Below are 8,465 nucleotides of genomic sequence, written 5' to 3'. Positions count from 1 at the left end.
GGAGTTGACAAGTTCTAATTTGGTATTAAATGTGAGAAGAAGATAAAGTATTATGTGTTTGTGAGGATTCCTAGACACATAGATGTGTGTATTAATGATAGGTCTTTGGATCTATATAAATGTGATCAAAAGTCAAAGATACATATCTAAATAAAGCATTCACATGGATATATCTATGAATGCTTAATTAGCTATTAGTTGAGCTGTGTCACAGTGATTAATCAGAGAGGTTCTTCCCAGTGACAGAGACAGCTCGAAACTTGCTTTGTAAATTAATGTGTTCTCACATGGAATCATCAACTGCAACTTGGTCTACAATAATTAACCTAAAGGACAAATAGGGTGTTAGCCAAATTCCTTATATGCTCAACCTTTTAATCATCCATATCTTATGTTAAATTTGGTAATTTAACACTACATTCTTTGGTTTGTCAAAAACATGTTATATGGATTGGATTTTAACATGAACATATTAAATAGGATTCAATTCTTGATTAAGGTTTAAATATATTTTTGAAATTAGTACAGATGTATTAGAAGAGTAGGATAAAGATAGGATAAAAGTATGATAAATTTTAATTTTATCAAATATTTGATAAAGGGTAAAATATAGAATAAATTATGTCTAAATGGAAAAAATACCATTTTTATATAATTACATTTGATTTTCTAAAAGTTCAATATGTTTTTTTACGAGTTCTAAAAGTTCAATATTTTTTATGTTGTTATTTTTCTAAAAAACTGTAAAAGTTGGTCCTTATAATTTGTGTCAGTAATGATATCTTTGGAAATGTTTTTAATCCCTAAAGTAAGCATTAGTTACCTATCTTGAAATGAATAATGGAATAAAAATAATAATTTCAAATTTTGAAGGATAAAAATAAAAAAATACATATTTTATAGTAATTAAAATAAAATTCACTCATTGTATAGTGAAAATTTAAATTTCGAACTACAATGGAAATAAAACAGAAAAGAAATCAATAAAATCAAAACTCGAGGCCAAAGTAATTTAACAAAAAATTATAATGATAATTGACATATAAGGTGAGAATATTAACAATATAAAAATATATAGATCAAGCTACAAAACTCAAATTATTAGTATTGATGGAAAATGTAGTTAAACAAGTTATGATAAGAATAAACATGACATAAAGAAGTAAAGGCTTGAACTTTTTACCTTATAAAAACTCCTTTTCTTAGCGATCAACATTGTTTCAAAGATGAAACATATAGAGCTGTTGCTGCATTGTTAAAGGTTAGCATACGATTAAGTCTAGCCAGTTTTTTCTTGCACCCCCACAGAATTCTTACTGCACCCCATATAAAAGAAATTTCTCATTTTATTGTTCTTAAATTATGCAATCTAAAAGTTAAAAAATATTTTCGGATTATACTATTCGAAAAAATTCATAATTACGTAATTTAAAAGTTGTTTTGGCTTTTCAAATTACGTAATATGAAATTTTTTTTTTTGATAGAATGACTTTTGGTTGCAAGATTCACAAATCAAAAATGACTTTTTGATTATACAGTCTAAAAGAAAAAAATGTTAAAAAAGACTTTTAAATTGTGTTATCTTATTGATAAAGTTATGTTCTACTGCACGCAACGTTTCCTCTTAAGTTTTGACTATTTTTTTCGTTATTTGCCTCTTTCACTTCTTTTGTATATAAGGCTTTTGTCCTTGTCCTTGTCCTTTTGTAACACATCAAGGAATATAATTCTATTTTGTCTTTCTTCCTTATGACTCTCTCTATCTCTTTCTCCCTTTGCTTTTGTTTCCATATTGTTATGCAATTCCATATTGCCTCTGTCATTATGCATTCTCCTTTTTTCTTGCTTGCTTCCTGCCTGTTTCTTGTGTTTCTTTCTTCCTTTTGTTTTTGTTCCCTGCTTTCTTTAACCACGACAGATATCTCCACCACCAATATTGTGCCCTCTACATCAAACGAAATTCAGTCACCTAATTTTCTTAATCTGCATCCAAGTGAAAACCCAACTACACCTCTGGTTGCACCTTTGTTTAACGGGACCAATTATCACTCATGGAGTCGATCCATGATCACGGCTTTAAGTGCCAAGAACAAGGTCAAATTCATTCTTGGCACCACTGATCCACCTAACACCAACAATTCTTTGTTCTCCACTTGGCATTGATGCAACATAGTTGCTTCTTGGATCATTCATTCAGTTTCTCCCACCATAAGACAAAACATCATATGGATGGATAACGCCCTCGACATCTGGACAAATCTCAAGAACAAATTCTCCCATGGTGATCTTGCACGTATAAATAATCTACAATTAGAGGCAGTTACCCTCAGTCAAGGCGATCTCAATGTCTTTGATTTCTTCACAAAATTATGCATCATCTGGGATGAATTAGAAAACTTCAGACCAACACCTACATGTTTTTGCCCCGTCAAATGCTCATGTCTGATTCCTACTATCCTTGCACAAATAAGAAGAGAAGATCAGGCTATGCAGTTTTTAAGGGGTCTCAATGACCAATTTAACAAATATAAAATCATATGTTCTCCTCATGGATCTAATGCCACCTATCACAAAATTTTTTTCCGTTGTCATGCAATAAGAAAGACAGTTGTCACATGGCACTCCTGCTATCAACATCCACAACATCAACAATACCACTCAACACTCCATTGCTTCCAATCACAATCCTAACAGTGGGTCTGTCAATGTTGTCTCCACTTATTCTTGCACTCATTGCAACAAAACTAGTCACACCGAAAGTGTCTGCTACCGCAAGCATGGCTTTCCCAACCAAGCCAACAATAAAAGCATCCCTCCTCAACTTTCTTCTTCCAAGAAACTTTGTACTCATTGTGGTAGAAATGATCATACAGTGGATATATGCTATAAGAAGCATGGCTATCCACCTGGTCACAAACTACACAATAAAACACCACACGTTCATTAAGCATCCATACAAGAAGACAAATATGCCCAATCTGAACCTGATGACACCATGGGAGACATTCACCTAACACCCCTATAGTACCAACTCTTGGCTAATCTGTTCAAGAATCACACATCGGTAACAATCAATCAAATTGGCTCTATTGCTTCAAGCAATTCTTCATCAGGTAATATCAACTCTATTATTGCTTCTTCACACCATAAACGTATTTGGATACTTGACTCTGGTGCCACAGTTCACGTTTGTGTTTCCCTACATTTTTTTTCTTATCACACCAGAATCAAGCCTATCCAAATTACTCTACCTAATGGTGAAACTGTGACTGTTGAACAGTCAGGAACTATCCACTTCTCCCTTACCTTTTATTTAACTAATGTTTATGTTCCTCATTTTTCCTTCAATCTCAATTCTGTTTCACAGCTAATCAAAACTCTTAATTGCAAACTCATTTTCTCTTCTCTTGGCTGTGATATACAAGACTCACAGAGCAACGCCACGATTGGTTCAGCTAATCACGCTGGTGGCTTATATTTCTATAAACATGTCCAAACTCATGACAACAATTTCTTTGCTTTCTTTAAACAATTGTAATGCCAAGAACATAAATCTATGACACTTTAGACTATGTCATCTCTTAAATGATAGACTTCGTCTTCTGTCTGCAAAGTATAACTATATCAATTTTGATCATTCTTATATTTGTGATGCATGTCATCTTGCTAAACAATGCAAACTAACTTTTCCTTCTAGTGTATCAAAAACTATTCAACCCTTTGAGTTACTACACATTGATATATGGGGCCCATGTTCTTCTCATTTCTATGCAAGGAAATAAATACTTTCTAACTATCGTTGAAACTCCCCAGCAAAATGGCATTGTCGAGAGAAAACATCAACACCTTCTCAATGTCACCAAGGCCCTTCTTCTCCAAGCTAATCTTCCAACTCTATTCTGGTGTTTTGCTGCTACCCATGCTATTTTTCTTATCAATACTATGCCTACTCCCTTTTTAAACAATGACACCCCTTTTGAAAAGCTTTTCGGAAAAAATTGTGATCTAACCAATCTTCATATTTTTGGTTGTCTTTGTTATTCTTCCACCATCACTGCACATTGAAAGAAACTTGATTCTAGAGTTGTGCCTGGTATATTTCTTGGTTTTGAACCCAATGTTAAAGGTTATCGTCTCCTAAACTTAAAGAACCACAATCTTGAAGTATCACACAATGTTATTTTCCATGAAAATCATTTTCCCTATCATAACACTACTGGAACAATTGATACAAACAATCTTTCTCTCCCTCTTCCAACCAACTACACTCAAAATTATGATGACCTTCAAACCCCTTTCCCCACTAACCCTCCTTACCCCAATCCACCCTCTAACACTCTTGCTCCCACCCAACCTCCTTTTATTACAGATTCCAATGTCACTCAACCTCGATGATCCACCCGCTCTAGAAAACCTCCCTAATACCTTCAAAATTTTCAAACCAATAGTATCACCAAATACCTCATCCACAACTACATTAACTATAATATTTTATGCCCCTCTTTCAAACATTTTATTTCTGTTATATCCTCTACTAACGATCCTTGCAGCTACACTGAAGCTTCTAAACACCATCATTGGATTCAAGCTATGAAAGAGGAACTTGAAGCCTTGCCTACTGTTAGATGATATAATATTGTGTTTAGTAGTTGGGCTCAGCCCATTATGTATTTCTGGGTTATGCCCATTATCAATATAAATAAACTATCCTTTGTGTAGGGTTTACACAAGGGAGATTAATCCCAAAACCCTATTTCATCTTATTTTACATGGTATCTAGAGCTTAGGTTAGTTTACTACAGTCACTGTCCAGTCGCTCATTGCCGTCGCTTCTACCGTCGTCACCGTTGCCTCCATCGTCGCCGTCGTCGAAGCTACAGTTTCGACCGACGCCAGACGGTTTTGTTCATGTCGGCCAGGCGACTCCAACGCCGCAGAGATCGCCGCCATCGAAGTTCTCACGCGCCTTCATGCATCGCCGCAAGCTCCGACAGTCTCCCCCTCTCTGCCGCACGTGACGGCGCGTCGCCGATCTTTTTCTACGTCGATCAACTTCGCCTGAATCGCCTTCTTGAGCTCTTCCTAGATCTGTGGTTGTTGTTTCAATCGGAGCACCTTGAATTTTTAGGGTTTCTCCCTCTATGGCTTCTTCCGCGGCCAATTCGGGTGTGTCGTCTTCAAGTTATCTAGTTTGTCGTGTGAGTCTTGTCAATTAGGAAAGCATAGTCGTAGTTCGTTTCCTTGTATTGTCTCACAACGGGCTTTGTCCCCTTTTGCATTAGTTCATTCAGACATTTGGGGACCTAATCGTGCTAAGTCTATTTTAGGTTTTCAGTATTTTGTTACTTTTGGTTATATTTAATGAAAAATCATTTTGAGTTGTTCTCTATTTTTCAATCATTCTTTCATGAAATTAAAACACAGTTTGGGGTTTCTATTCGAAATTTGCGGAGTGATAATGGTCGTGAATATCTCTCTAAATCCTTCAAACATTTTATGGCTTCTCAGGGCATTCTTCATCAAACATCATGTGCTTATACACCCCAACAAAATGGAGTGGTTGAGCACAAGAATAGCCACATTATTGAAACAACTGACACTCTTTTAATTCATGGTGCAGTTCCTTCACATTTTTGGAGTGATGCGGTTCTTACCGCTTGTTATCTTATTAATCGCATGCCTTCTTCAGTCTTGCATAACCAAGTTCCTCATTCTATTTTATTTCCTCACGACCCTCTTCACCCTTTACCTCTTAAAGTCTTTGGGTCCACATGTTTTGTTCATGATTTTAGTCCTGGCTTGGATAAGTTGTCTCCGAGAGCCCACAAATGTGTCTTCTTAGGATTCTCCCGCTCACAAAAAGGGTATAAGTGTTTCTCTCCTTCCCTCAACCATCATTTTATCTTCGCTGATGTCACCTTTGACGAGTCTTCTTTTTACTTCACACACCCCTCTTCTCGCTGTGAGCCACCATCTACTACTATAGATATCCCTGTTGTGTGTGATCCTCCTAGTGTGCCCACTTCCAGTGCCACCTCGAATTCTCCTCAGCCACCTCCGAGTGTACCTATTGCGGATAAACCACCTCTTCAGGTTTATAGCAGAAGACAGTTGCCAACCACCAACACATTACTCACATCAAGTGCCGAGTTATTTGTCTCCTCCGGTTCCAACAACTGAGTCTGATCTTCCCATTGCCCTTCGTAAAGGTATGCGTTCTACCCGTAATCATTCCCCTCATTATGCTACTTTGAGTTATCATAGAATCTCTCCATCTTTCTATACATGCCTTTTGTCTATTTCCTCTTTGTCAATTCCAAAATCTTTAAGTGATGCATTAGCCCACCCTGGTCGGCGTCAAGCCATGCTTGATGAATTGAGTGCTCTCAGGCATAGAGGAACATGGGATCTTGTCCAATTACCATCTGGGAAATCTGTTGTTGGTTGCAGGTGGGTCTATGCTATCAAAGTTGGCCCTGATGGTACTGTTGACCGTCTCAAAGCTCGCCTTGTTGCCAAAGGTTACACACAGATCTTTGGTTTAGATTATGGTGATACTTTTTCTCTAGTGGCCAAGATGGCATCTGGTCGCTTATTCATTGTCATGGCTGCTCTTCGCCAATGGCCTTTTCACCAACTTGATGTCAAAAATGCATTCCTTAATGGCGATTTGAATGAAGAAATTTATATGGAGCAACCTCCGGGTTTTGTTGCTCAGGGGGAGTCTTCTGGATTGGTTTGTCGTCTTCACAAATCTTTATATGGCCTAAAGCAGTCTCTTCGGGCCTGGTTTGGAAAATTCAGTAGTGTTGTTCAACAATTTGGCATGTCTCGTAGTGAAGTGGATCATTCAGTTTTTTATCGTCACTCCAGTGTGGATGTATCTACTTAATAGTATATGTTGATGACATTGTTCTCACAGGAAGCGACAACCTTGGCATCTCCCTCTTAAAGCAACATCTTTATCGTCATTTTCAGACCAAAGATCTTGGAAAACTCAGGTATTTCTTTGGTATTGAAGTAGCACAATCCAATAGTGGTATTGTCATATCTTAGAGGAAATATGCATTGGATATTCTGGAGGAAACTGAGTTAATGAATTTTAAAGCGGTAGAAACACCCATGGATCCTAATATTAAACTTCTACCTAAATAGGGGGAGCCTTTCTCAGATCCTGAACAGTACAGACGATTAGTTAGAAAGTTGAATTATCTTATTATTACTCGTCCTGATATTTCCTTTGCTGTTAGCGTGGTGAGTCAATTCCTTAATTTCCCATGTGAAGAACATTAGAATGCAGTCATTCGCATATTAAAGTATATCAAAAGCTCTCCTGGAAAAGGTTTACTATATGATTCCAACTCTAATACAAAAGTTGTATGTTATTCAGATGCTGACTGGGCAGGATCTCCTTCCGACAGAAGATCTACTTCCGGATATTATGTCTCGATTGGTGGTAGTTTGATCTCTTGGAAGACCAAGAAACAAAGTGTTGTGGCAAGATCTAGAGCAGAAGCGGAATATAGAGCTATGGCTTTAGCCACGTGTGAACTTGTTTGGCTTAAGCAATTGCTTCAAGAATTGCAATTTGGAGATGTCACTCAAATGACACTCATATGTGACAATCAGGCTGCTCTTCACATTAGCTCTAATCCTATTTTTCATGAGAGGACCAAGCACATTGAAATTGACTATCACTTCATTCGAGAAAAAATCCTATATGGGGACATCAAGATTGAGTTTGTCAACACAAGTGATCAATTAGCAAATATTTTCACTAAGTCTCTTCGAGGACCTATAATTGATTATCTTTGTAACAAGCTTGGTACATACGATTTGTATATACCAGCTTGGGAGAGTGTTAGATGATATAATATTGTGTTTAGTAGTTGGGCTCAACCCATTATGTATTTCTGGGTTATGCCCATTATCAATATAAATAAACTATCCTTTGTGTAGGGTTTACACAAGGGAGATTAATCCCAAAACCCTATTTCATCTTATTTTACACCTACAAACAACACATGGATTATCACGGATCTTCCACCAAGAAAATCTGCCATTGCTTGTCGTTGGATCTACAAAACAAAGTACAAATTTGATGGTTCCATTGAGCGTTACAAGGCCCACCTAGTAGCAAAAGGTTACAACCAAGTTCAAGGGTTAGATTTCATTGATACCTTTGCTCTTGTTGCTAAACTAACCACTCTTCGCCTCTTTCTTGCCTTAGCTGCCTCTAACAATTGGTTCTTGCGCCAATTGGAGGTCAACAACGCCTTTTTGCACGGTGATTTACACGAAGAAGTATACATGAAGTTGCCCCTAGGTCTTTCTAACCCCAAATCCAAAAAAGTGTGCAATTTGCAACGCTCCCTTTATGGCTTAAAGCAAGCAGGAAGACAGTGGTATGATAAGCTATCCCAGTTTCTCATATCTCATGATTACACATGTTCTCCTTCTGACCA

The sequence above is a fragment of the Vigna unguiculata genome, chromosome 8 (genome assembly GCF_004118075.2).
Source record: "Vigna unguiculata cultivar IT97K-499-35 chromosome 8, ASM411807v1, whole genome shotgun sequence".
Taxonomy (NCBI): domain Eukaryota; kingdom Viridiplantae; phylum Streptophyta; class Magnoliopsida; order Fabales; family Fabaceae; genus Vigna; species Vigna unguiculata.
Note: the sequence above shows the minus strand (reverse complement) of the source record.